Genomic DNA, 27,358 nt, shown 5'->3' with positions numbered 1-27,358 from the left:
ATTCCTCGCAGTTGTTTGTGATTCTATTCCAAAGCACCCCCATTTTACCTTGACCACACGTGGGAATCAGTTTGTGACAGAATGTGTTACTTTGTGGACAACTGAATCGCTGAAATTTCAGATATTCCGCAGGACAGCAAACTACCCCCACCTAAAATATTAAGCAAGCTAAACCAGATAAAACAAGGACAGCCAGTCACATCAGACCTACAATCTGAAAACCCTCTCAACATTTTGGCTCACGTTTTACATACTTTGGGTTTCCAGATTTTTTTTTCAACTTATGTCATATGTTAACACCAAACATGAAACAAAATTGGGTATTCATTAGAAACTGTAAAAAACTAAATTACACTATTAAGGGATGGCATAAAAAAGCCAGCTGACAGGCAGCAAAATGGACCATAACTCTTACAAACAGCGCACCTGATGCCGGCTGTAACTTCTTCTATCTTCCTCCAGAGGGTAAAGAGACTAGTAATAGACAACCAGTCCTTGAACGACCTCTGTTCCATGCAACTGACCACAATTGTAACCACAGCAGGGACAACTGCAACACGAGCTGCCACAACAGCAAGAACTAAAACAAATTCAACAGATCCACAGTCGGGGCTACACCGACAACAACTGCCAGGAATGTTTGAAAACACCAGCAACCGCACGCGTAACCACTGAGAAAAACCGAAAAAATGATGAGTGGAATTCTTGAATGTATCCCGGTCACTAAAAACATTACTCTAGTTCTCATTCCAGTCATTTTTGTGTTGCTTGTTCCATCAAAGTCAAGGACCAATCATGAGTAAATCAGTTCTGCTCCTACAGGAACCGTCCAGCCTGGGAAACAACCACTACAACGCGGCATCACATCGCGATGCCCTTACAACGCGCTTGTTAGCAACGACCGCGTTGTTACCACGCACTGCCATTACTACGCAAGTCATTACATCGACTTGCAGTAGATGGCGTGCTAACATTAGAAATAGTATAGTTTACTATTACAACACCTTCCCTACTGTTACGTAGGCTGGAGTTGGAATAGTTGGAATTATAAATTAGACATTTATAATGTCAGCACGCCATCTACTGCAAGTCGATGTAGTGACTTGCGTAGTAATGGCTTTGCGTTGTAACAATGCAGTCGTTGTAACGGCCGTGTTGTTATGGAACGCGCTGTGATGACTCGCGTTGTAACGAGTCATATTCGTCCAGCCTCAATCACTACTTTACCCTCTTAGCAGGAATACAAGCAAAGTGACACGATTTTCAGACTGTTTCGCCGCACCATTCCGGTACTCTTGATTTTTGAGGCCCTTCGGCCAAGGGATCCATGTCTGGCTACCTCGTTTGCAGCAAAAGTGCCTCAGTGAGAAAAAGAGCAATTGTTTGCAAAGCCAACAGTTCTGGCCTTAATGTGTGTAACAAATGTAAAAACTGACATGCACAAATGAACGCCCCCATTTGCGCATTGTCTCTGTGCAACTTACTTCTTGTAGTCCCTCCTTTATCTATTTTTTTAGGCAAACGTGCAGTGCCATGACTATGTTTGCACTGATTAGAATATTAAAGTCTGGCATATTCGATGTGCCAGTGTTTGTTGTATTCAGTGATTGGCCCGTGCAGCTATTGTGCCTGTCTGACCAGAGACATGTTGTTTTCCTTTCTCCTTTGTTTAGTTGGAGGCGGAGCTGCGAGTCTAAGCAAAGAACAGAGCTAAATGTTATCCACACAGATGCTCACGAAGTACCACCATTTTTTTTTTCCTTTTAAAATTTCTCCTGAAGATCTCTACTTACTTGATAGTTAAAAAACAAAAAAATACCTCACGATACTGACTAGAGCTTTTATATATATATATATATATATATATATATATATATATATTTTTTTTAGAAATTAAAAAAAAACATAAGTTGTCCAGTGTGCATTCCTTTATCTACTTATATCTTTCAAGTTGGATGAAAACGCTCTACCGATTATTATTCAAAAGCACACTCAACACCTTTTCTTCTTCTGAAATATCTTCTTTTTTTTAAATCAATTTGCTTGTTTTTGTTTGAAGATGGACAGGGCTTCCACCTAAGACGCGCTTCTAAAGCCAGCTCTTTAAGTGGCTGCTTAACTGTTTCTGTACACAGGAAAGTCAAATAAACAGGGAGAGTGCAAAGTGGGTGCTCTTGGAATGACAGTGATTAAATTGTTTATGACAGTGAAGTGGTCACTTAAGGGTTTCTTAAGTGGTGGAGAGCGGTAACCCGAGGCGGTAAGCGATCCCTGACCCAGATGAGCAGCGCCGGGGCCTGGGAGTCTGGCCGAGCTGCCGGGGCGCGCGCACCCGCGCGAGGGCGCGTCTGCCTTCACACTCTTGAAAGGGGACGGGCCCTCGCTGTGCAAAACCTTATTATTTTAATGCAATGAAATAAAAAAAAATACATTGCAATGAAATGCGGCCTCGTGTCCTCAGATATCGGACAGAAGGCAATGACAGACGGATGGGTAGACAAGAAAGGCTCGCTTCTGCATTCAAGGTTTCGGTTTGTAGGTGGAGAGGAGATAATAGGACATTGGATACCCCCCTTTCATACCAAGACCTCGAACTGGGGGTTATTTATGAGAGCCCTGCGTCACTTCTGCGCCATGTAAAGTGATACGTGCATGACGCAGTGCTCTGGATCGGATGTACGTTGTTACGACGCGTGGTATTACCACGCGTACCGTTACAACGCATATTTTACAACGCAAGTCGTTACCACGACTTGCGCTGTAGGGGTGCGGACTTACGAATAGTTTAATTTACTATTCCAACACCAGCCTACGTACAGTAGGGAAGGTGTTGGAATAGTAAATCTACTATTCCTTGTCCTTTAGCGCCCTCCAGCGCAAGTCGTGGTTACGACTTGCGTTCTAAAATACGCGTTGTAACGGTACTGCGGGGTAACATCCGCGTCGTAAAGGATGTTCCCCCTCTGAATCGGATTTACGAAGCCATGCTGAGCCACCCTGTGTGGCTCTGAGTGGTCTCTTAAATGTTGGGTAAGGCGACGCAGCGCACATTGCGGCGTTGCATTACTCTGCACCTGGGAGGTGTTCCATCGGCGCTGCAGTGTGTGTTTTCAAGCATCCCCCAAGGGATTTGACGCTGCCCTTATTGATCAAATCTTGTAACTCTGGGGAAGCACACAATCTTTATTACTCTTCCTTTTCAGTCAAGCCTAAGGGCAGCGCGCATGCACTGCTCGCACTGCGAGGCATGCAGTTTTGGAGTATGCTCTTGAAGCCCCGCCCACTCTCTGCCCATATTTGTCATTGGCTTATGTCATTGCCCTTCGTAAATGCTGGCTTCTGATTCGTACGTGGGCTTGTTAGTCCCTCCTTAGTACCGCCTTGTCTTCACTTGTGACTTCCCACGAAGACTGGCCCTTTTACTTCGGTTGTTACACGGTCTGCTTTATAAGTTGGTGAGCACTATTTTCTTTAATGCTCTTCCCCTATTCCACCCACGGCAGATACATGCATGCTGGCTTAACCTTTTCCACGCTCATAACGAGCTGAGCTCGTCATGAGGCACGGTGCTCCGGTGCTCATGACGAGCTCAGCTCGTCATGAGCCGTGGAACGCTCAGGTGCGGGGAGAATTCCCCTGCTGTGCTGAGCGTTCCACGGGAGCCGGTGCACCTGTGACGAGCTCAGCTCGTCATGAGCACAGGAGCGCCGTGCCTCATGACGAGTTGAGCTCGTCATGAGCATGCGGGCCCTGTGTGCGCCCCCCTTCCCCCCAGCACAGCGGAGGAATTACCTCCGCAGCGAAGGGGTTAAATCCTAGCAGTGTCAGCCTTGCCCCTCTTCATTTCAAGAAGGATTTCAGCAGTAGCATCCTAGCCTTTCATTGTTGTGAGAAGGCTCCCAGCAGCGCCAGCCTAACCTTTCCTCGTCTCCAGATGGATCTCAGCAGCGTAAGCCTAGCCTTTCATTATTTCGAGGTGGATCCTAGCCTAGACTGAGCCTAGCCATTCATTATTCTGAGGAACATCCCTGCAGTGCTATCCTAGCCTTTCATTATTTATAGGACGGATCTCAGCAGTGTCAGCCAAGCCTTTCATTGTTTCTAGGAGCATCCTAGCAGCAGTATCCTAGCCCTTCATCATTTCTAGAACCTTCCCAGCAGCATTATCCTTGCCCTTCATTATTTCTAGGGAGGATCGAAGCGGTGTCGCCCAAGCCTCTCTCGGTTTTGAGGAGCATCTAGCATCATCATGGTCCTTCCTTTCTAGAAGCTTCTCAGCAGCATTTTTACCCAAGCCTTTCATTGTGTCTGAGAAGGCCCCCAGCAGCGAAAGCCAGGCCTTTCATTGTTTCAGGGAGCATCCCAGCAGCATCTGTCTAGCCCTTCATCATCACAAGAAGCAACAGAAGTATCCTAGCTTTTCAACGTTTCGAGGAAGGATCCCACCAACATCAGCAAATCCTTTCATCGTTTCGGGGAGCATCCCAGCAGCGTCAGCAAATCTTGTCATTGTTTCTAGGAGGATCCCAGCAGCTTCAGTGAATCCCTTCATTGGTTCTAGGAAAGAACCCAGCAGCATCAGCCAACTGTTTCATTGTTTCGGGGAGCACCCCATAAGCATTATCCTAGCCCTCCATCATTATGAGGAGCTTCCCAGCAGCAGTACCCTATACTTTCATTGCTTCTAGGAAGAATCCCAGCAGCGTAAACCTAGCCTTTCATTATTTCGAGGAGGATCGTAGCAGCATCAGCCTAGCTATTCATTATTTTGAGGCGCATCCTAGCAGCGTTATCCTAGCCTTTCATGGTTTCATGGAAGGATCTCAGCAGTGTAAGCCGAGCCTTTCATTATTTCGAGGAGCATCCTAGCAGCAGCATCCTAGCCCTTCATCATTTCTAGAAGTTTCTCAGCAGCATTATCCTTGCCCTTCACTGTTTCTAGGAAGGATCCCAGTGGTGTCATACAAGTGTTTGATTGTTTCGAGGCTCATCCTAGTAGCAGCATCCTAGCGCTTCATCATTTCTAGAAGTTTCTCAGCAGCATTATCCTTGCCCTTCACTGTTTCTAGGAAGGATCCCAGTGGTGTCATACAAGTGTTTGATTGTTTCGAGGCTCATCCTAGTAGCAGCATCCTAGCCCTTCATAATGTCTAGAAGTTTCTCAGCAGCATTATCCTTGCCCTTCACTGTTTCTAGGAAGGATCCCAGTGGTGTCATACAAGTGTTTGATTGTTTCGAGGCTCATCCTAGTAGCAGCATCCTAGCGCTTCATCATTTCTAGAAGTTTCTCAGCAGCATTATCCTTGCCCTTCACTGTTTCTAGGAAGGATCCCAGTGGTGTCATACAAGTGTTTGATTGTTTCGAGGCTCATCCTAGTAGCAGCATCCTAGCCCTTCATAATGTCTATAAGCTTTCTGGCAGCATTATTCTTGCCCTACATTGTTTCTAGGAAGGATCCCAGCGGTGTCGCACAAGTTTTTCTTTGTTTCAAGGAGCATCTTAGCAGCATCATCATGGTCCTTAATTTCTAGAAGCTTCTCAGCAGGTTTACCCTAGTCTTTCATTGTGTCTAGGAAGGACCCCAGCGGTGACAGCCAAGCCTTTCATTGTTTTGATGAGCATCCCAGCTGCATCAGCCTAACCTTTCATTGTTTCGAGGACCTTCCCAGCAGCGATATCCTAGGCTTCCATCATTTCGAGGAGGTTCCCAGTAGCGTTATCCTAGCCTTCCATCATTTCGAGGAGATTCCCAGTAGCGTTATCCTAGCCTTCCATCGTATTGAGTAGCTCTCCAGCAGCGTTATCCTAGCCTTCCATTGTTTCTAGGAGGTTCCCAGCAGCGTTTTCCTAGCCTTCTATTGTTTTTAGGAGCTTCCCAGCAGCGTTATCCTAGCCTTCCATCATTTCGAGCAGCTTCCTAGCAGCGTTATCCTAGCCTTTCATCATTTTGACGAGCTTCCCAGCAGCATTGCCCTAGCCTTTCATCGTTCTGAGGAGCTTCCTAGCAGCGTTATCCTAGCCTTCCATCATTTTGAAGAGCTTCCCAGCAGCATTATCCTAGTGTTCCATCATTTTGAGGAGCTTCCAAGCAGTGTTATACTAGCCTTCCATTGTTTCGAACAGCTCCCCAGCAACGTTATCCTAGCCTTCCATCGTTTCGAGCAGCTTCCCAGCAGCATTATCCTAACCTTCCATCATTTTGAGGAGCTTCCCAGCAGCATTGCCCTAGCCTTCCATCGTTCTTAGGAGCTTCCTAGCAGCGTTATCCTAGCCTTCCATCGTTCTGAGGAGCTTCCCAGCAGCGTTTTCCTAGCCTTCCATCGTTCTGAGGAGATTCCCAGCAGTGTTATCCTAGCATTCCATCATTTCGAGGAGCTTCCCAACAGCGTTGCCCTAGCCTTCCATCATTTTGAGGAGCTTCCCAGCAGCGTCATCCTAGCTTTCCATTGTTTCAAGGAGGTTCCCAGCAGCATTATCCTAGCCTTCCATCGTTTCGAGGAGCTTCCCAGCGTGTTATCCTAGCCTTCCATCGTTTCGAGGAGCTTCCCAGCAGTGTTATCCTAGCCTTCCATTTTTTTGAGGAGCTTCCCAGCAGCATTGCCCTAGCCTTCCATCGTTCTGAGGAGCTTCCTGGCAGCATTATCCTAGCCTTCCATCGTTCTGAGGAGCTTCCCAGCAGCGTTATCCTAGCCTTCCATCGTTCTGAGGAGCTTCCCAGCAGTGTTATCCTAGCCTTCCATTGTTTCGAGGAGGTTCCCAGCTGCGTTATCCTAGCCTTCCATCGTTCTGAGGAGCTTCCCAGCAGCGTTATCTCAGCCTTCCATTGTTCTGAGGAGCTTCCCAGCAGCGTTATCCTAGCCTTCCATCGTTTCGAGGAGCTTCCCAGCAGCGTTATCCTAGCCTTCCATTGTTTCGAGGAGCTTCCAGCAGCGTTATCCTAGCCTTCCATCGTTCTGAGGAGCTTCCCAGCAGCGTTATCCTATCTTTCCATTGTTTCGAGGAGCTTCCCAGCGCATTATCCTATCCTTCCATTGTTTCGAGGAGCTTCCCAGCGTGTTATCCTATCCTTCCATTGTTTCGAGGAGCTTCCCAGCAGCGTTATCCTAGCCTTCCATCCTTTCGAGGTGGACACGTTGAGCTCCATTGAGTTTGGTGACAGGAGCACCTGCAGACAGTTCAGATGGTGGTGTGTGGTGTATAAACAGGCATTCCTGCTGGAGCTCTCCTGCTACCAATAACACTATCTGCAGACAAGAAAGTGCCTTCTTTCTAAATCTCTCTTTAATTGAAGCCTCAAAGGTCCCTTAAACATGACAATACGTATCAAATAATTGACATCTAACTAATTGTGTGCTGTCAAAAATTAATTTCGATTCATAGATTTAATTATCTGTACCCCGTAGAGTGCAACATGAGAATGTTCTATTAATTATCTTAATGATTCATCAGTGCAGCCCCTCCGGGTTCCTGTGAGTCAGTGGTACCTGGGAAGGCCCTAAGGCGCCATCCTTTCTATACCCTAAACCCAGGGTCTCTTGTTTAGCTCCTTCCTTATCTTGTATTTCTGTCTTTTTCTCTGCTGCCCTTTTTTCTAACTCTTCAAAACGTGACCTTCGTTCCCTGTTTTCATCTCTTTCTGTTGCTGTTTTTGTATTTTCTTCTTTTACACCCCTCTCGCTAACAGTCTGTTAAATAGTATATGAGAGTAGTCCCAAATACAGACTTTCTGTTTAATACTTCATGCAGAACAGCAGAGGAGTAAATTCTAGTTTGTTGCACCTCGGTGTAGGCAGAATTTACATATCTAGGGCCTCATTTATGAGAAGTGACGCATCGCTGCGTGAAAGCAGCGATGCGTCACTTCTCAGTGCGCAATCTGAGTTACAGATACTTCAATATTTCTGACGTAACTGTAGGGCGCGAAAGTGACGCATTGCTGGAGTGTGCCACAAAAGTGACGCAACTCCAGCAATGTGTCCTTTCACATGGGGCAAGTCCCATGTGAAAGGGCCTGCCTCAGTCTTACGCCTGCTGTGAGGCAGGCGTAAGATATTGACGCATTTGGGTCCTAGAAGGGGCGCAGTGAAATCTCATATATTTCACTGCGTCACTTCTACGACCCTTTCTTGCGTCAATACGCCCCCCCTTGCATACATTATACCTGGTGCAGGTATAATGTGGCGCAGGGGTTTACAAAGTGACGCATCTACCTAGATGCATCACTTTGTAAATATGGCGCAACAAGGCGCATTTTTTACGCTACTGGTGTGTCACAAAAAGTGATGCACCGGCGGCGTAAAAGTGACGCACAGCCTCATAAATGAAGCCCCTAGTATTTCGCAATTACAGTCAGTGTGAGAACAGCTGCTCGAGGCCTGTGGGAGAAATTCAGGGGCGAGTAGGAGCTGGTGGGGGACCAAGGAGCCTAGGTGAGGGCAAGGGGCCGTGCAGCCTAGGTGAGGAGAAGACGCCATGTAACCAAATTGAGGAGGAGGGGCCATGTTGTATTGGTGAGGGCAAGAGGCCATGTAGCCAAGGTGAAGGCAAGTGGCCATGTAACCTAGGTGAGGACAAGGGGCCATGTAACCAAGGTGAGGACAAGGGGCCATGTTGCATAGGTGAGGCAAGGGACTGCATTGTATAGGTGAGGCAAGGGGCCGCGCAGCCAAGGTGAGGACAATAAGCCATGTAGCCAAGGTGAGGCAAGGGGCCATGGAGCCTAAGTGAGGGCAAGAGGGCATATAACCTAGGTGAGGACAACCAGCCACGTAGCCAAGGTGAGGACAACCAACCACATGGCCAAGGTGAGGACAAGGGCTCGTGTAGCCAAGGTGAGGACAATCGGCCATGTGGCATAGGCAAGGACAAGGGGCCATGTTGCATGGGTGAGTACAAGGAGGCATGTTGCATAGGTGAGGACAAGGGGCCATGTAGCCAAGATGAGGACAAGGGACTATGTTGCATAGGTGAGGACAAGGAGGCATGTTGCATAGGTGAAGACAAGGAGCCATGTTGCATAGGCGAGGACAAGGAGCCATGTTGCATGGGTGAGGACAAGGGGCCATGTTGCATGGGTGAGGACAAGGGGCCATGTTGCATGGGTGAGGACAAGGGACTATGTTGCATAGTTAAGGATAAGGAGCAGGAGCCATGTAACCAAGGTGAGGACAACAGACCATATAGCCAAGGTGAGGATAGGGGGCCATGTTACATAGCTGAGGGTGAGAGCACACCTCTAAAGCTTTTTGATACTCATGCTGAGAGAACCCTGTTCGCTTTTTTAAGGGTCTCCAGGCGCTGGGGGCGGTTGGGATGATTAAGCAAGCTATTGCCCAGAGTCACATGATCCTGGGGTAATCTGCCGCCAGCGCCAGGAATCGAACTGTGATCCCCAGAGTCCAGCGTTAGTCGCCCTGGCCGCTGTGCCACACCTCTCCCACTCGTTCTAACACAACTCTTGAATGAAGAACACTTGGCGTACAGTCCTGGCTGAAACCAAGATGTCATATCCGCTTTCCCCATTTTCCACCACCCATGCACCTTAGACAGATATAAAGTATTCCTGAAATGGAAAGGAAAATCTACATGTGAAAGTCATGAGCAGGGTGAGACGCGGCAAGTCAAAGTTGTACCCGCAGTACTTTGTACCTTATAATACATGTAAGGTTCTATGGGCCTCATTTATGAGGCTGTGCGTCACTTTTACGCCGCCGGTGCGTCACTTTTTGTGATGCACCAGTGGCGTAAAAAATGCACCTTGTTGCGCCATATTTACAAAGTGACACATCTAGGTAGATGCGTCACTTTGTAAACCCCTGCGCCACATTATACCTGCGCCAGGTATAATGTATGCAAGGGGGGCGTATTGACGCAAGGAAGAGTTGTAATAGTGACGCAGTGAAATCTATTAGATTTCACTGCATCACTTTTAGGACGCCGTTGCGTCAAAATCTTGCGCCTGCCTCACAGCAGGCGTAAGACTGACGCAGGCCCTTTCACATGGCGCTTGCCCCATGTGAAAGGACGGGTATGCAACCTTTACCACGCATTTTTTACCACGCAATACCATTACCACGCATTTTTTACAACGCAAAAACTTTTACAACGCATACTTTTACAACGGATACTATTACAACGCAAGTACTTTTACAACGCATGTACTTTATAACGCATTTTTTGGGTACAGGGGTATTTTAAGGGTTAAGGGCTAGGTTTGGGTTTTTGGGTAAAGGGGTATTTTTAGGGTTCAGGGCTAGGTTTGGGTTTTTGGGTAAAGGGGTATTTTTAGGGTTCAGGGCTAGGTTTGGGTTTTTGGGTAAAAGGGTATTTTTAGGGTTCAGGGCTAGGTTTGGGTTTTTGGGTAAAGGGGTATTTTTAGGGTTCAGGGCTAGGTTTGGGTTTTTGGGTAAAGGGGTATTTTTAGGGTTCAGGGCTAGGTTTGGGTTTTTGGGTAAAGGGGTATTTTTAGGGTTCAGGGCTAGGTTTGGGGTTTTGGGTAAAGGGGTATTTTTAGGGTTCAGGGCTAGGTTTGGGTTTTTGGGTAAAGGGGTATTTTTAGGGTTCAGGGCTAGGTTTGGGTTTTTGGGTAAAGGGGTATTTTTAGGGTTCAGGGCTAGGTTTGGGTTTTTGGGTAAGAGGGTATTTTTAGGGTTCAGGGCTAAGTTTGGGTTTTTGGGTAAAGGGGTATTTTTAGGGTTCAGGGCTAGGTTTGGGTTTTTGGGTAAAGGGGTATTTTTAGGGTTCAGGGCTAGGTTTGGGTTTTTGGGTAAAGGGGTATTTTTAGGGTTCAGGGCTAGGTTTGGGTTTTTGGGTAAAGGGGTATTTTTAGGGTTCAGGGCTAGGTTTGGGTTTTTGGGTAAAGGGGTATTTTTAGGGTTCAGGCCTAGGTTTGGGTTTTTGGGTAAAGGGGTATTTGTAGGGTTCAGGGCTAGGTTTGGGTTTTTGGGTGAAAGGGTATTTTTAGGGTTCAGGGCTAGGTTTGGGTTTTGGGGTACAGGGGTACAGGGGTACAGGGTAAAAATAAATTAAAATTAAAATTAAATTAAAATAAATTTTATTAATTTTAATTAAGGGGTACAGGGTAAAAATAAATTAAAATTAAAATTAAAATAAAATAAATTATATTCATTTTAATTAATTACATTTAAAAAAATATATTATATACTTACCAATACTTACGTTGTAATGGGATGCGTTGTAAAGGTATATGCGATGTAAAAAAATGCGTTGTAATAGTACTTCGTTGTAATGGATCCTGCGTTGTAAAAATTGCGTGGTAAAGGTAGGCGTTGTAAAAGGATGCGTGGTAACGTCATACATCTGAAAGGACACATTGCTGGAGTTGCGTCACTTTTGTGACACACTCCAGCAATGCGTCACTTTTGCGCCATACAGATACGTCAGAAATACTGACGTATCTGTAACTCCTTGCGACATGATGCGTCATACATTAAATATGACGCATCAGGAATGTCGCAAGGAGTGCGCACTGAGAAGTGACGCATCGCTGCGTGAAAGCAGCGATGCGTCACTTCTCATAAATGAGGCCCTATGTGTTGCGGTGTCCAATGTTGTTGAAGCCAAGTGGGGCTTAGCACTGCCTTGGACTGATTTCGGAAGTTCTGTTGTGGAAGGGGCGCAGCTATCACTGTCAGGAAAACCCAATAGTGTCTGGAAAAACCGAAAGGAGGGTCAGGGCCAATTTGTAATTAAAAATCGAATAAAGAGAGACATAAAATGTGCCATTTGTGCTGTTTCTGCCCGGCCCTTCTGCATGGAGAATTTTATTTATACTGTATCTTATGAGGCAGGTCGCCAGGGGAACAGAAACATCCTCGACGTATCAAACATTTCAAGTGGCAGCGAGGACGGAAATCTTAGCTCAGATAACGAGTTTACAGCGAGGGGGCGAGGAAAGCAAACAGTGGCAGCTTGAAGGAGAGAGGCAGGCAGACTGCAAGTAAATATTCTGCTAATGAGTAATTTGGAAACGCATCAGAAGCCAACCCAAGAGAAAGTGTAGAGATCAGAAAAGCGGATGGTGAGAAGCGAGAGTCTGACGTGAGAAGGACAGAATGTTCTGTTCTGATGGAGTGATGGGTGCTCAGCCTCGTTGTGGGGGCACCAGACCAGGCTCCCTAGGGGGGCAGGTGGGAGGCAGTGCCTGGAGGTTAGCCGGCATATTTACAAGGCGCTAGCGCAGCGTCATTTTTGTTGACGCATCAGCGGCGCAATCAGTGCTCCACACTACTTCTTATTTACAAGCTGACTCATTGGGCCAAATGCGTCAGTTTGTAGAGGACTGCGTCACATTACACCTGCTCCAGGGGCCTCATTTATGAAAAGTGATGCATCGCTGCGTGAAAACAGCGATGCGTCACTTTTCCTTGCGCCCTCCTTGCGACACTAATGATGCGTCATATTTATAATATGACGCATCATTGCGCAAGGAGTTACAGATACGTCAGTATTTCTGACGTATCTGTAAGCGCTAAAGTGACGCATTGCTGGAATGTGTCACAAAAGTGACGCAACTCCAGCAATGCATCCTTTCACATGGGGAAAGCCCCATGTGAAAGGGCTAGCGTCAGTCTTACGCCTGCTGTGAGGCAGGCGCAAGATTTTGACGCAACAGCGTCCTAAAAGTGACGCAGTGAAATCTCATAGATTTCACTGCGTCACTATTACGAGGCTTTTTGCGCGGGAACGACCCCTCTGCATACATTATACCTGACGCAGGTATAATGTAGCGCAGGGGTTTACAAAGTGACGCATCTGCTGAGATGCGTCACTTTGTAAATAGTGCGCAACAGGAGGCATGTTTTACGCCGCCGATGCATCACTTTTTGTGATGCATCGGAAGCGCAAAACTGACGCAAGGCCTCATAAATGAGGCCCCAGGTATAATGTATGCATATAATGTGATGCAGGCTAGGGTTTCTTACGTAAAAAGCGACATAGAACTGACACAGTGTAATTTACAACTTTTCACTGCATCACTCTACAACTTGACTGAGTCAAAATTTTTAAGCCTGCTCAAGTAAGCGTAGGGATTTTGACGCAGTCAAGTCGTAGATTGATGCAGTGAAAAGTTGTAAATTACACTGTCAGTTCTGTGTGGCTTTTAACGCGTCAATATCCCTATGTCTTCTCAATCCAGGCGTAGGGATTGACGCAGGACTTTTAATATGGGATTCGCCTCTGTGTTCTGACGACCAACTCCAGCAATGCGTCACTTTAGTCCCAAAAGATGCAGCAGAGTTTCTGACGCGTTCTTGAGTCGTTGCACCACGAAGCACTGTATTGTAAATACAGCGCATCCATGGTCTCCTTAGGGCATTTGTGGCGTGCAGAACAAATCTGACGCATGGAGACCGATGGATCAGTTCTTGTGAATATGTCGTGGAGTTGGCACTCGTCGGGTTACCACAGTCCTGCTGCACCTTTTGAGAATGTCGGGGGTGCACGCTTTAGCATATCAATATCGGGGCCTCATTTATGGGGATTTGGCGTAGGGCAGCGCCGCAAGTCTTCTTGCTGCGCTGCCCTACATCAGTGTGAAAGGGCAGGAATGCATCGTATTTATGAAGTACACTGCATTCCTGTCCTTTCCTCCTGTGCTCGTGCACGATTTGATGCCTAGCGTCCACGCAGGCACACTTGCACATGGTGCAAGGGTTTCTACTTTGCTGGCAGGATTGTGTTTGGGCAGGAAGGGGCTCCTTCATGCACAAAAACAATCCACTGAGGCATTTTCTACGTTCTATGGGGCACATGCATCAATATTGCATTTTACAATTCCTTAATTGTGAAAAATAAGAAATTGCAATTAAGGAATTGCAAACTGCAATGCATAAAGAAATCGCTAAAAAAATAACGATTTCTTAAAATTCCTTAATTTGAATTCTCTAATTGAGAATCGCAATTAAGGAATACCTCCCCATCCATTCCTGAATGGGAAGGCATTCTTAATTTGCGATTCACCATTAGAAATTCGCAAAATGAGAATGCAATTTCAAGGGTGCAGGGGTGTCCAAAGGACACCCTGTTGCACCCCTGAAATCTGCCTATAAGTACATTTTGCACACACATGCCCCAAGGGCATGTGTGTGTGTAAAACTGGAACTTTGAAAAATGCACTTTAGTGCATTTTTCAAAGTTTTCGCAAATTACCATGAAGGTCAACTTCATGCTAATTTGCTCCCCTTATTTGCGAATTCGCAAATTTCTAAAGTTTGATGCATTGCATTTAAGGAATCTCAATTTGCGATTCCTTAAATGCAATCGCAATTTAAGAAATCGCAATTTTGCGATTTCTTAAATTCAAAATTACAAAAATGATAATGCATCCCAAAAATTTAAATTGCATTCGCAAACGGCCGAATTTTGCGATTCGCACCATTTGCGAATGCAATTTCCATTGATACGCATGTGCCCCTATGTGTGCTGCAGATGCAGGAGGAAAAAACTAGAAGAAATGAGAGTATTTCTCCTTGTTACACCTGCTTTAGGGAGGCGTAAGGTTTTGGCGCTGCCCCGGATTTATTTCATTAACTAAATCTGGGGCAGCGTCAAAATTCGTGGGTGTTGCTTGGAAACTCCCACTGCAGTGTCCATGGAGCGCCTCCTTGACGCAGAGTAAGGCAACGCAGAGACTTGCGCTGTTTTGTCTTACTCCATCTCTATGAGGCCATTCAAAGACATGCAGGGTGGCTTTGTGACGCATCATAGATAGGATCGAGGGGCTTGCGCTGGCGCAGCGTGTAAAATGTGACGCTCTGGCGTTGCAAGCCTGTCATAAATGAGTTCCCTGGTGTCTATCGGTGCTGGTAGGGATGGGGCTGTTAGAGCCTATTGGTGCAATAGGTTAGTTTGGGAGCAGGAGGGGGTATAGCACTGTCTGTGTATTGGTAAAACCACTAGGCGAGGACGTAGCTTCAGGGGGGTGTTTGGTGTGTTCCCCCCTCCCTGTTGCTCTCAGGCCTGGCTGTCGGTGCAGAGCTGCACTCTGAGGCAATTAGTGCAAAACAATCTTCCTCGTGGTGCTCGGTTCCAAACACATCTGTCCAGCAAGTCAAGTACAGTTGGGCCTGAGTTCTTGCAGGAGCATTCTTTGTTCTTTTTCATCTTCTGAGCTCGGGTCTCTGAAGGGCGTATCCTTGTGCACGTGCAGCACACGACAGCTGCTTCCTATGCAGTGTACAGGCAAACTCTTACAGAGCAGCATATTAACAACAGTGTGTTTCTGTTCCAGTGGCTCCTGCCACCCGCAGTGGGATTCTGGAGTGCCTCATTAATGGGTGGCTTTTGGTGCAAGATAACTCAGGGGGTTAATGCTCATGTTTCCATCATAAACATCTGCCTACCGTCTCTGCACAACTGTTCTAATAGATTGGAGGGTTAATGTTCCTGCATCGGAGCATTGCATGCAACACTTCACATGTGTCATGTATTTAATGTATCAACCCTGCCTGCAGCAGCTGAAGCGCCAGTGCCCCGTGCCCGCGGCAGGTGGCAAAGTACCTACAGCCTGTGATCTATCCCGAAACGGCATCTGTATGTACACACGTGTGCCCAGCCTGAGGTACAAGTGAGCTATATTTGCAGTGCTCTACGTCTCTGTACACAGTGCTGCTTGCCCTGTTTATGTACTACTCCAAGAAGCCTGCTCACTTTCTTTGCAACCTGTAAAATGCCAGTATAGATGAGACGCCTCTAGCCTGCCTGCAGGAGTGTGCACTTTATAATTATGACATGTGAGGTGCTCTTATACCCTCCATGCAGTCTTAGAACAGACTTAAGACAAAATCCTAACTTAAGTCTGTCTTAAGTCTGTCTTAAGTTTGTCTTAAGACAAACTTAAGACAAGATCCTAACTTCTGTGAATACCAAAAGTAGTAAGTTTAGGATTTTGTCTTAAGTTAGTTCTGTGAATCGGGCCCTCTGTCTCCAGTTGGGGCAAGGGGTTTATGTTTATGTGTAGGGAATTTAAGCGCACGTATACCAAAGGTCTCTTGGCGCTATGAGGGGAGAGAAAGCCTTCCTAACGACTTCTAACAATAGGCTAGGGTGAACGACCAAGTTTTCAGTTTGATATCTATTGGCAAGGAATTCCAAAGTGAAGGGCCAATAACAGAAAAATGGGAGCCACCCGTTCTCTTGTGCTTGAATATTGGAGTAGTCAACATGACCATTGTGGCCGGGTTGTCGGTTGCCACGTTCAAGCCGGGTGATGAAGTCCTAGGGTGTGCTTCGTCTGGTGTAGCTCAGATGGAGCTGGGGGTGGGGGAGTGCAGAAAAGATCTTGATGCTGTCATTTTCTGATGCCATGGAGTGGTTCAGCGTGAGTGCTGGGGGCTTTTCCTATAAGTTTGAGGGTGGAAGAACAGTACATCAGGAAGCATGAGAGCATGATCGACTCAGTCGAGTGATTTTTCCATGCGTAGAGAACCTTAGCTCAGCTGATGCAGGGGGACAGGCTCTCCTTTACCAGGTATGGAAGGTTATAGTTCAAAGGGTCCAGGTAGACATGCCTATCATAAGAGGAGTTTCTTTTCGAGGTTTGGTGGACTCAGCGGTTTGGTGGACTCAGCGATTTGGTAGACTCAGCGGTTTGGTGGACTCAGCGGTTTGGAGGTCTCAGGTTTGGTGGACTCAGCGGTTTGGTAGACTCAGCGGTTTGGTGGACTCAGCGGTTTGGTATTACTCAGCGGTTTGGTAGATTCAGGGGTTTGGTGGACTCAGTGGTTTAGTAGACTCAGCGGTTTGGTAGACTCAGCGGTTTGGTGGACTCAGCGGTTTGGTGGACTCAGCGGTTTGGTAGACTCAGCGGTTTGGTGGACTCAGCGGTTTGGTGTACTCAGCGGTTTGGTAGACTCAGCGGTTTGGTAGACTCGGCGGTTTGGTAGACTCAGCGGTTTGGTGGACTCAGCGGTTTGGTGGACTCAGCGGTTGACTCAGCGGTTTGGTGGACTCACCGGTTTGGTGGCCTCAGCGGTTTGGTGGACTCATCTGTTTGGTGGACTCAGCGGTTTGGTGGACTCAGCGGTTTGGTAGACGCAGCGGTTTGGTGGACTCAGCGGGTTGGTGGACTCAGCGGTTTGGTGGACTCAGCGGTTTGGTGGACTCAGCGGTTTGGTGGACTCAGTGGTTTGGTAGACTCAGCGGTTTGGTAGACTAAGCAGATTAGTAGACTCAGCGTTTTGGTGAACTCAGCGGTTTGGTGGACTCTGCGGTTTGGTGGACTCAGCAGTTTGGTAGACTCAGCGGTTTGGTAGACTCATCGGTTTGGTGGACTCAGCGGTTTGGTGGACTCAGCGGTTTGGTGGACTCAGCGGTTTGGTAGACTCAGCGGTTTGGTAGACTAAGCAGATTAGTAGACTCAGCGTTTTGGTGAACTCAGCGGTTTGGTGGACTCTGCGGTTTGGTGGACTCAGCAGTTTGGTAGACTCAGCGGTTTGGTAGACTCATCGGTTTGGTGGACTCAGCGGTTTGGTGGACTCAGCGGTTTGGTGGACTCAGAGGTTTGGTGGACTCAGCGGTTTGGTAGACTCAGCAGTTTGGTGGACTCAGCGGTTTGGTGGACTCAGCGGTTTGGTAGACTCAGCGGTTTGGTAGACTCAGCGGTTTGGTGGACTCAGCGGTTTGGTGGACTCAGCAGTTTGGTAGACTCAGCGGTTTGGTAGACTCACTTAAAGAGAGCACAGGGACAAGATCGCTTTGGGGCTTCTTTTTTTAGTTTGGTCTCAAATTAATTAAAATCAATTCCCTTAATACCTCCTTGACTATCCGCCCAGCTGCCCCAGTCCACTTTTACTTGAGAAACTACATATCTTTTGTGAAATCTCAGACACACGCCCCCCCCTAACATTATTGCCTTGGCTACTCCATCAGCCAGCAGATCAGGCAGGCAAGTGTGTTAACTACACGCCCTTTTTGGCCTCGGTCCCAAAGCAACCTTTGCACCTCCGAGGCTGATCTGAAGGTTATTTTGCCACATTCCCCTGAGCCCTGCCACATCCCTGGGGCGCGCACACACGGAGTTCGTGACTTCTAGCAGAGGCGGCCTCTGTTTCCCTTCATCCTCGCGTGTTATGCCAACAGTGTGTGCCCACCCGAGGGCGGGGGGGGAGCTGAAGCAGGGAACATGTATGTGTTGCAGGGAGCAGGCCTGAGATTCGTTCGTAGTCACTGAGCACACGAAGAGCTGTTTACGGGCTTGTGGGCAATCTGCTGCACCCACGTGCGATGCCCACAGAATTTCTCACTTTGGTAAACATTTCCTAACCCCCTGCCTCCTTCTGGTGGATGCGACTCCTGGTGGCACCGAGCGCGCGCGAAGAGTGGCTCTCGGCTGAGGGTGTTTTAATGAATACATTATTACAAGCTAAGCCTTTGCCATCTGTTTGGTCCTGCGTTTTGATTGCAGAAACACAATGTTTCTTGTTTTCATCAGTAAACACTTAGAGATGTTAGTAAAATGTGTGCTCAGCATGGGGCATGAATGATCTTTGTGAAATCCACACGCCTGCGACGCCAAGCGCCCGCGTTCTGCCGCGCGCACGTTGTCGCGCTCTCTTGTTTTTTGGGGGGACGAAAAAAGTCCTTAGTGTGGTGATGGACGTGCACCCCTGCCCTGAGTCCCCACCTGTACTGATGTCTGGATCCCTAATGCTGAGTTTTGTTGTCATAGGCAAACACGGCTCATGCGTGTGACCTTGACAAAGGCCTGCAGCCATGTTGGACCAGGAGGGGAGCCCAAATTGCTGGGTGTATCTGTGCCTGGGAAGGGTACAATACAACAATACAGGGTTAATGCAGCTCTGAGAAGTGTGTGCATGGGGAGTGCATGTGCTGGGTGTATGTGTGCCAATGAGTAGTACAGAATATGAAGGATACAGTGCTGTGCTGCGTGTGCATGTTATATGTTTTTATGATTATGAGTGGTACAGTACATGAAGGATACAGTGCTGTGCAGTGCATGCGTGTTATATGTATGTTCTGTGGACATATGTGCCTATGAGTGGTACAGTACATGAAGGATACTGTACTGAGCAGTGCGTGTACACTGTATACATGCATTGGGTGTATGCACGCCTGTAGATGGTAGAGTGCATGAAGGGTCCTGGGATCCATTGAGGGAGACCCATGCCTTCATGGAGAGGAGGTAAAGACCCCCGCCCCCCCATACAGATGTGTGTGTTGCTGCATTCATGTGAGCTGGGTGGGATTCATTGGAGGAAGGCGGGCGAGGCTCCCCCTGCCCACTCCAAAAGGGGCTCTTTGATTCAGTGAAGGTCACAAGAAAGGGGCCTGGTCACATCTCAGGATGGAGATGGGGCTGTCAAGAGACTGGGGGCTCTGGGCTAACCTTTTGATACACATATCAGTGTGACTGACATCCAGCTGAGGACTCTGGTCACTCCCATGGCCAGTGGGACTGTTGTGACAAACTGATTTTCAAGAGGAAGGGAGAGCAGAGGAGTGGACGCTTCAAAAGACGCAGATCCAGAGCATAAAATATAAAAGATTCAGACCATAACCACTTAACCGCGGCGGCAATTCTGCAGCGGTGCGGCGGTTTAGCGCAGTGGGCGGGGCCGCAACGTACGTGCGCAGCACTACGGAGGTAGTGGGCGCAGTGGCCGTTGGCCGTCAGAAGCAGCGAAGGGGCTAAAGCACATTTGGTGTCTCGAAATGGATAGCAAGAAGGGGTGTTTGAGACCTCAATAATTGTCATCTGCCAGCAGCCAGACAGGCTAGGTGATGACCAGTGCTAGGGACCTAGGCTTGCTAGTCTCCCTGCTGGGGGAGGGGAATTCAAGACCCCCTGCCCTGGAGCCTGGTGCCTTTCTGCTTGCCAAGACCAGTGTGCCCTGTGAGGAAGAGGAAATTGTTGGAGGGAGCATGGTTTAGTGGGGAGCTCTGTCAAATGGACGTCCTCTGCCAGGTGTGACGAGAGGGCTGCTGTACTGATTGGGTCATTGCCCGTGTGCAGGACAGACTCATCAACCCCGGGATGCCAACGGAAGGCCACAATGTAGTCAGCCGTGTTCTTTGTTATGCCGATAGGGCCGGAGCACATGCGTAGTACTAAATCGGCTACCTTGAATGCCAGGAGGGACAGCCGTGAAAAACGACTGCTGTGCGATAAGGGCCGTAGCCTTGTGTGGTAGCTACCCACAGCCCAACGTCAGGAGAGTCTGCCACTGAAGACTTCACAGTGTTGATTAAGCAGAAGCCCGTATACTGTGAGATATAGTGACCCTGTATGCTCGAGGAGGTCACCGGGAGCATCAAGAACTGCGTCCAGAATGTCCGTCTCCTGGCGGGAAGTGAGGATGCCATGGGAGCATGTGCGGACCATCACCCAAGCGAGGGTCCTTCAACATAATCAACACAACCACCCGCCACCGGGATACATACCAGCTACTCACCGTGCAGGAGGAGCTGCACTGAACCTCTGGTTGCTTTAGGAGCGCAACTCCAATTAAGGGACTCTGAAGCCGCCTGGGCCATTTGCAGCAGACTCACCTGAACTCAGTAATTGTTTGTGAATTCTGCATTTCTCCTTTTTGTGGGTAGCAGTAGAAAATAAAGTACCTCTATTTTTACATAAAAATGAGTATTATTTATCTGGATAATAATACATTGCTGCTGCCCCACCCATATTGAGTTGAGACTATGTTCTAGAAATAACCTCCAGTTGTAGGGAATCCATAGTAGGTCAAGCCCCAGAACATCACGAGTAAAAGGCCTCAACTCCTATGGTTAGGGCCTGTAACCACCGCTTGCCCCGTGGCCTTCTGAAAGCGGTTCTACAGGGGTTCAGTGGAAGGTCGCTGAACTCATAAAATCAATTCAGACTTTCGGCATACTCATGGATTTCAATGGGGCACAGTAAGACATTGAGCTGACGAAGGCAAGCTTGAGTCATGGGGCAGCCATCGGGGACTCAGTCATGCAGGTAGCAGAGACGGGCCTCAGTCATGCAGTCATCAAAGGTGAGACCACGTCTTAGGACTGACATACTTGAGCCTACATCATGCTGCGGACCCAGAGTGCTTCAACCTTAGAGCAGACCTCAGGGAGCCTGGAGTCTGGATCCACAGGAGGTCATAGGAGAGCTCTCCTATGGCCTCAACGGCCAATGTTCTCCTATGGCTCAATGGCCACAGCTCTCCTATGGCCTCAATGGCCACAGCTCTCCTATGGCCTCAATGGCCACAGATCTCCTATGATCTCAATGGCCAAAGCTCTCCTATGGCCTCAACGGCCAACGTTCTCCTATGGCCTCAATGGCCACAGCTCTCCTATGGCCTCAATGGCCACAGCTCTCCTATGATCTCAATGGCCAAAGCTCTCCTATGGCCTCAATGGCCACAGCTCTCCTATGGCCTCAATGGCCACAGCTCTCCTATGGCCTCAATGGCCACAGCTCCCCTATGATCTCAATTGGCAAAGCTCTCCCATGGACTCAATGGCCACAGCTCTCCTATGGTCTCAATGGCCACAGCTCTCCTATGGCCTCAACGGCCACAGCTCTCCTATGGCCTCAACGGCCACAGCTCTCCTATGGCCTCAATGGCCACAGCTCTCCTATGGCCTCAACGGCCACAGCTCTCTCATGGCCTCAACAGCCACAGCTCTCCTATGGCCTCAATGGCCACAGCTCCCCTATGATCTCAATGGCAACAGCTCTCCTATGGCCTCAACGGCCACAGCTCTCTCATGGCCTCAACGGCCACAGCTCTCCTATGGCCTCAATGGCCACAGCTCTCCTATGGTGTCAATGGCCACAGCTCTCCTGTGGCCTCAATGGCTACAGCTCTCCTATGGTCTCAGTGGAGAAGTGTGGCTCACTGGTTAGAGGCGGCAGACCCGTAAGCAGAGAACGGCCCGGGACCAGGGTTCGATTCCCGACGCGGCAGGGTCGTGGACCAGGGTCAGCGGACTTGATAATTCTCGCCTCGGTGCCTACTCTAGTCAGAAACCACACTCGGCAACTCTGGGCATCAGCTTGCCTCATCTTCACAACGGCCCCCCCAGACCGCCAGGGATGCTTGGTCGCACCTTAGAGATACCCATCAGGGACCATCTCTCAGGGTGAGCCAGGACGGGTTCCCCAGCGGTCGAAGCGTGGAGATACTCCTCCGGGAGTCGATTCCTAGCGCTATATAAACCCACAATTAAATGGCCACACCTCTCCTGTGGCCTCAATGGCCACAGCTCTCAATGGCCACAGCTCTCCTATGGCCTCAATGGCTCGCCATTGAGGCCGTAGGAGAGATGTGACCATTGAGACCATAGGAGAGCAGTGGCCAATGAAACCATAGGAGAGCAGTGGCCATTGAAACCATAGGAGAGCAGTGGCCATTGAAACCATAGGAGAGCAGTGGCCATTGAAATCATAGGAGAGCAGTGGCCATTGAAATCATAGGAGAACTGTGGACATTGAGGCCATGGGAGAGCTGTGGCCATTGAGTAGGCACAGCCTGAGTCACAGGTAGAGCACAGGCTGCCCTGAGCATTGACACACTGTGTGAGTTATGGCGTAAACCCAGGTGCCTAAACATGCGGCAGAAGAAGACAGGAGTGACTTGGATCAGGAAGCATGTGACATGGAGAAGACACAGGAAACTCAGGGGCATATTATTAAGGTGGTTTATCTCTGCTTTTTTGGCTTTAAAAGCCAAGAAAGCGGAGATAAAATTATCTCCCTATTACCTAGCTGTCGCTAACACCAGTTAGCGACAGCTAGTAGGAGATAGCGACCATCTTGGGCCCCGCTTTGCATGTCAGTGATATTTATCACTAATGACATGCAAAGTGGGCGTGCCAAGATGTTAGCGACTGGAGACAGTCGCTAACATCGCTATCTCCTATTACCAACTTTTGGAGATATTTGCGCTAAGCGCGAATATCTCCAAAAGCTAACACCTGTCCCTGAGCAGTTCTTAGCCATGTTATCCAATAGTAGGTGGATAACATGGCTAAGAGCATTAGCTCGGTAATGCATGAATATCGCTGACTTTTCAGCGATATTCATGCATTTGGGCCGATTTTTATCGCTTAGGAGATAAACCTTGATAATAGCAAGGTTCCTAAGCGATAAAAATCGCCGCAGCTCGGCGATAAAAATATCGCCGCTAAACCAACATAGCGATAATTATCGCTAGTTGTTGGTAATATGCCCCTCAGTTTCAGAGTAACCAGAAGGGGGATTGGCTCCTGTGAGAGACACAACTTCTGGAGGGACATAGACATGTTACTGATGCCAGGACCGCTGCCTACCCCAGCATGAAGTAGTGTTTGGAGGGGGCAGGAATCTGATGAATGAGCGCTGGGAAAGGCCCTTGGCTGTCACTAAACCCTCTAAGAGCCTAAGTTTGACAGCACAGGGAAGGGTTTAAAAGAACGAGGCAGCCATATTGAGGCTTGAAGAACTGCAGCTCTAATGAGATGACTGAAGAATCTTGGAAGGAGCAAGGTGGAAAAGAGGATCTGGAATACAGAAGCGAAGGAAAATTCTGTATACAATTAGAAAATTGACCATGTGAAACTGCATTTCTAGATTTGTTTTAGTTTCTGTAGCTCCTACGGTGCTGTGGATTGTGTATAAAGAGAGCTTGTGCTTGGAAAAGCACTCCTTTGCCACAAGTCTTCTAAAGTGTTCCTTGGAAGGATGAAAACACAACACCCCGAAATTAGTAAGGTTTGCTCGGCAGCGACAAAGTGTTACAGTATTTCATTATTGCCTTCAAAATATTTCGATTTTTAGCCTACATATGTCAATCAATCAATCAATCAGGTTTGGTAAAGCACAACTACTCAACTGCAAAGGTCTCAAGGCGATGGGGGCTACGTGGATGCTGTGCTGCAAAATACACCATTTGGCTGTGATTTCCACAACCTTTTCTCCAGGAAAGAGCCACATATCCTTCAAACCCCCATGCCCCTCCCCAAGATGAGGTTAGGTGTGTTCCATCGCTCACTCCTTTCTGAGAAGGTATTTATCCCATATCACCCATTAAGCAGACCAGACACCACAGTACTCGGGTGCATTGTAGGGGCCTAGGCCAGCCTGCCCCTCTAGGGGCTGTTCTGTACTGATCAGCTTAAGGAGGGTCATTTTCTGTAATAACATAAGAAGGCCAGACAATTGATTAAATGTTACTCAGGGATTGTATGATTTTTTTTTGCAGTTTTATATAACGCAAACTTGGCCCATGGTACTGGAGGCTTTACATGAGCACCAGTTACCTTACAGAAGCAAACTTAAAACCCTTGAGACCAAGAGTCAAAAGCCTAGCTTGTCAGTGACTAGTATTCGCAACACTCGCTGGAGTTGGAATCACTATGTTTTGAAAAAAGAAAGAAAAGGATTTTTCTTTCTTGTGTCCCCTCACTCACCACGTTTAGGAGTGGCTAGCACAGGGCTGGTCCCTGTGTAGTCCTGAAGAAGAGCTTGGGGGAGCTCGAAACATGTTGACAGAAACTGCTAGGTACACCGAACTCATTGCCAGTAGGATCCCAAGCATTCTACCCCGTTTTTAATGTACCCCCCAGGAGCAAGAATAAATCATTTGTAGATCACTAGGTAGGTAGTTTTAACTCACTCGTAGTAAATACCACTCCACTTCACAACACCTTTTTGCACCACACTTAGTCCATCACTTAAGTGCTCCTACGTAGTTCGCAAAAGCACGCCTCAGTCCGTAGAGTGCTGGGATGGCCACAATGATGAAGCATGTCACCGTAGGGAAACCCTGGTGAGTGAGGGGACACAAGAAAGAAAAATCCTTTTCTTTCTTTTTTCAAAACATAGTGATTCCAACTCCAGCGAGTGTTGTGAATACCAGTCACTGACAAGCTAGGCTCTTGACTCTTGGTCTCAAGGGTTTTAAGTTTATTGTTAATTTGAGGAGGGTGAGCCTGGTTTCTACTTCCCTCTTTCTCCCCCTTTTGGAAAATAGACCTTACAGAAGGACACATTCCTTTCCATTTTTAGGCACAGGGAGATGAAGTGATTTGCCCAGAATACCAAGATATGAGCTGACGCCGAGACTCGAACCTGGGTCTTCTTTTCCAAAGTTGGCAGCTCTGACCAGACGCCACTTCCTCTCCCCAACACGGCCGTCCGACGTCACGGTGGGCATGTGCAGAGGACGGCCGGGGGCCGTCCGAACCACGCCCAGTCATAAATCACCCGCACCGCGGCAACATTTTCGCCTCGGTGAACGGGTTAAAGCCAAAAAAAGCGGAGATAAAGCCCTGGCTGATATGCCCCTAAATCTCCCTGCGACCAACAAAAAATGAATGTGCCCTTGTGTAATGTAGCCGGTCCTCATGTAAAGCGCTCCAATACCTACGGGTCGAGTTTCCGCTGTATAAATCTGCAACAAAAAAAAAGGACGTGTTTACGGAGTGGGTTGAAGTTTTGTGTCTCTGCTGCTTTTTGTGAGTTGTGTGTCTGTTTGTGTGTATCCTTCTGTGAGTCCACAGTCCTGAATGAACGCTATGGACCTGATTGCAAAGAGGAAAATTATCGCTCCCCATAAAATCTATCACTGAAGTGTTCGAAATTAATCGGATGAAGTAATTACCGCCTTTTCTGACTTTTTGGGGAATAACGTGAGCATTTTTGGGCTTACCACATCAAAATCTGCATGACCCGGGACAAGGCGGGCCCGTTCGCCTTGTTAGATTCCGTACTGTTTGACCTGCCGAAATGTAACGACGGCGAGAACTTTATGGCACCTGGTAATTAGCAACTGCGATAAACATTGCATGATATGTAACTGCTATTCATGAGCAAAAAAGGCTCGCAATTTAATGGGTCACCTGCAATGAGGCCTCCTGCAATTAAGCAGAGTATCATTTAAGAGCCTAAATGGATACCTGTGAGTGATTTCCGTGACCCCCAGCCCCGTGCTGCCTCCTGCTGAGGCGCTTGATGAGATGCATGGACTTAGTCGAGAAGGGTGCTAATGTCCACTGTAGCCCCCCCAACTTCTTGGACCAAGAGGAAGTCTGCGCCTGGCCATGCCTCCAAATGCCACACTCATCCTGCCCAGTGCCACAGTGTTTGGAGTATTTCTGACCCTAGACAGAGTCAACTGCACACCACCCACATGTGCCACTGAGGTACTTAAATCTCTGCCAGTGTCACATACACACTTGCAAATCATCCAGAGATTTTGTAATAGAGCAGCTACAGGCAAATCAAATCACTGAAAGGTCAAATTTCACCCTACGCCACAACTTGGGTAAATAAGAAGTAAAAAGAGACATTCTGGAATGGGCAAGGTATATTGACGAGGATAAGGGGACACTGAGTTAGAATTATAGCAATTTAACCAATTTGATGGTGTTCTCAGTAATATAAACACCATTAATAACGGAGGTGCATCTACTCCTGGTGACCTATGGGACTTCAACACGGATGCCCACGCCGCCTGGACTGATAGGGATTTCCCCCAAACTTACCAGCTCCGACTGGGAGTTTCTATTCCACCCTTTGGTGTTGATCCCTGACTCAAGAAAGCTTTATTGTCCAAGCTTGTTGTTAGCTGCCTAAGGATGCCCACTTGATGCAGAGTGCAGCACTTTAGATGTTGAGATCTGTACCCCCCCCAAATATTCATCCTGTGTCTGTAACCTTCACCGAATGTCTCACACTTTCTGCGTGAGATTCAAGTTGGCGCTGTGATCCGTAAGGCGTATGCAGTGCCCATGAGAGCGAAGAACCTCAGTCCAAATGCCATCTGTCTGTATTTGCCCCCTAAAACCTACTTCATTGCATACAACTCCAGACTGGCACCCGTTCTCCGGCCAGACATAGCTGGTCAAGCTTTCTTTTGCACCAGCTTTGAAACCTTCCTCTTTTTAATCTTCAGGATGTTTGTGCTACAAATTCTACTATTATTGTAAGATATGTTGATGCCATGGAGGAGTGCGGTAGCTCTAAAAATAAAATGATGAGGAAGCAGATCGGAGAGCTTGGAAAGTCGTAGATAGCTTGACTCATGGGTTGGCATGGGAAGCTGGAACATGAAGAAGTCACCGATAGATGGATGCGAGTCAATTTTTTCATCGGTGGATCTTGGGAGTAGATAGTAAACAACTCTCAAGTCAGACTCCATTTTAATTAGAATGTTAAGATAGCCTATCGGCCTTTGGTCCACATTCAGCATGTCATTATCTTTCAGAGAATTTGTGAAAGTGTCACTTCATGTAAACAATGATTTTGTTATGTTATGTTAATGATATTTTCAAAGCGCTTCGGTTACCCAGGGGTGTCCTGGCGCTAGTTACATCTCCATTAGACTAGAAACGGAAGAAATGTGTAATTGGGCA

The sequence above is a fragment of the Lissotriton helveticus genome, chromosome 9 (assembly GCF_964261635.1).
Source record: "Lissotriton helveticus chromosome 9, aLisHel1.1, whole genome shotgun sequence".
In the NCBI taxonomy this organism is placed as follows: Eukaryota; Metazoa; Chordata; class Amphibia; order Caudata; family Salamandridae; genus Lissotriton; species Lissotriton helveticus.
The sequence above is the reverse complement of the archived record's forward strand: the minus strand, read 5'-3'. Positions refer to the sequence as shown.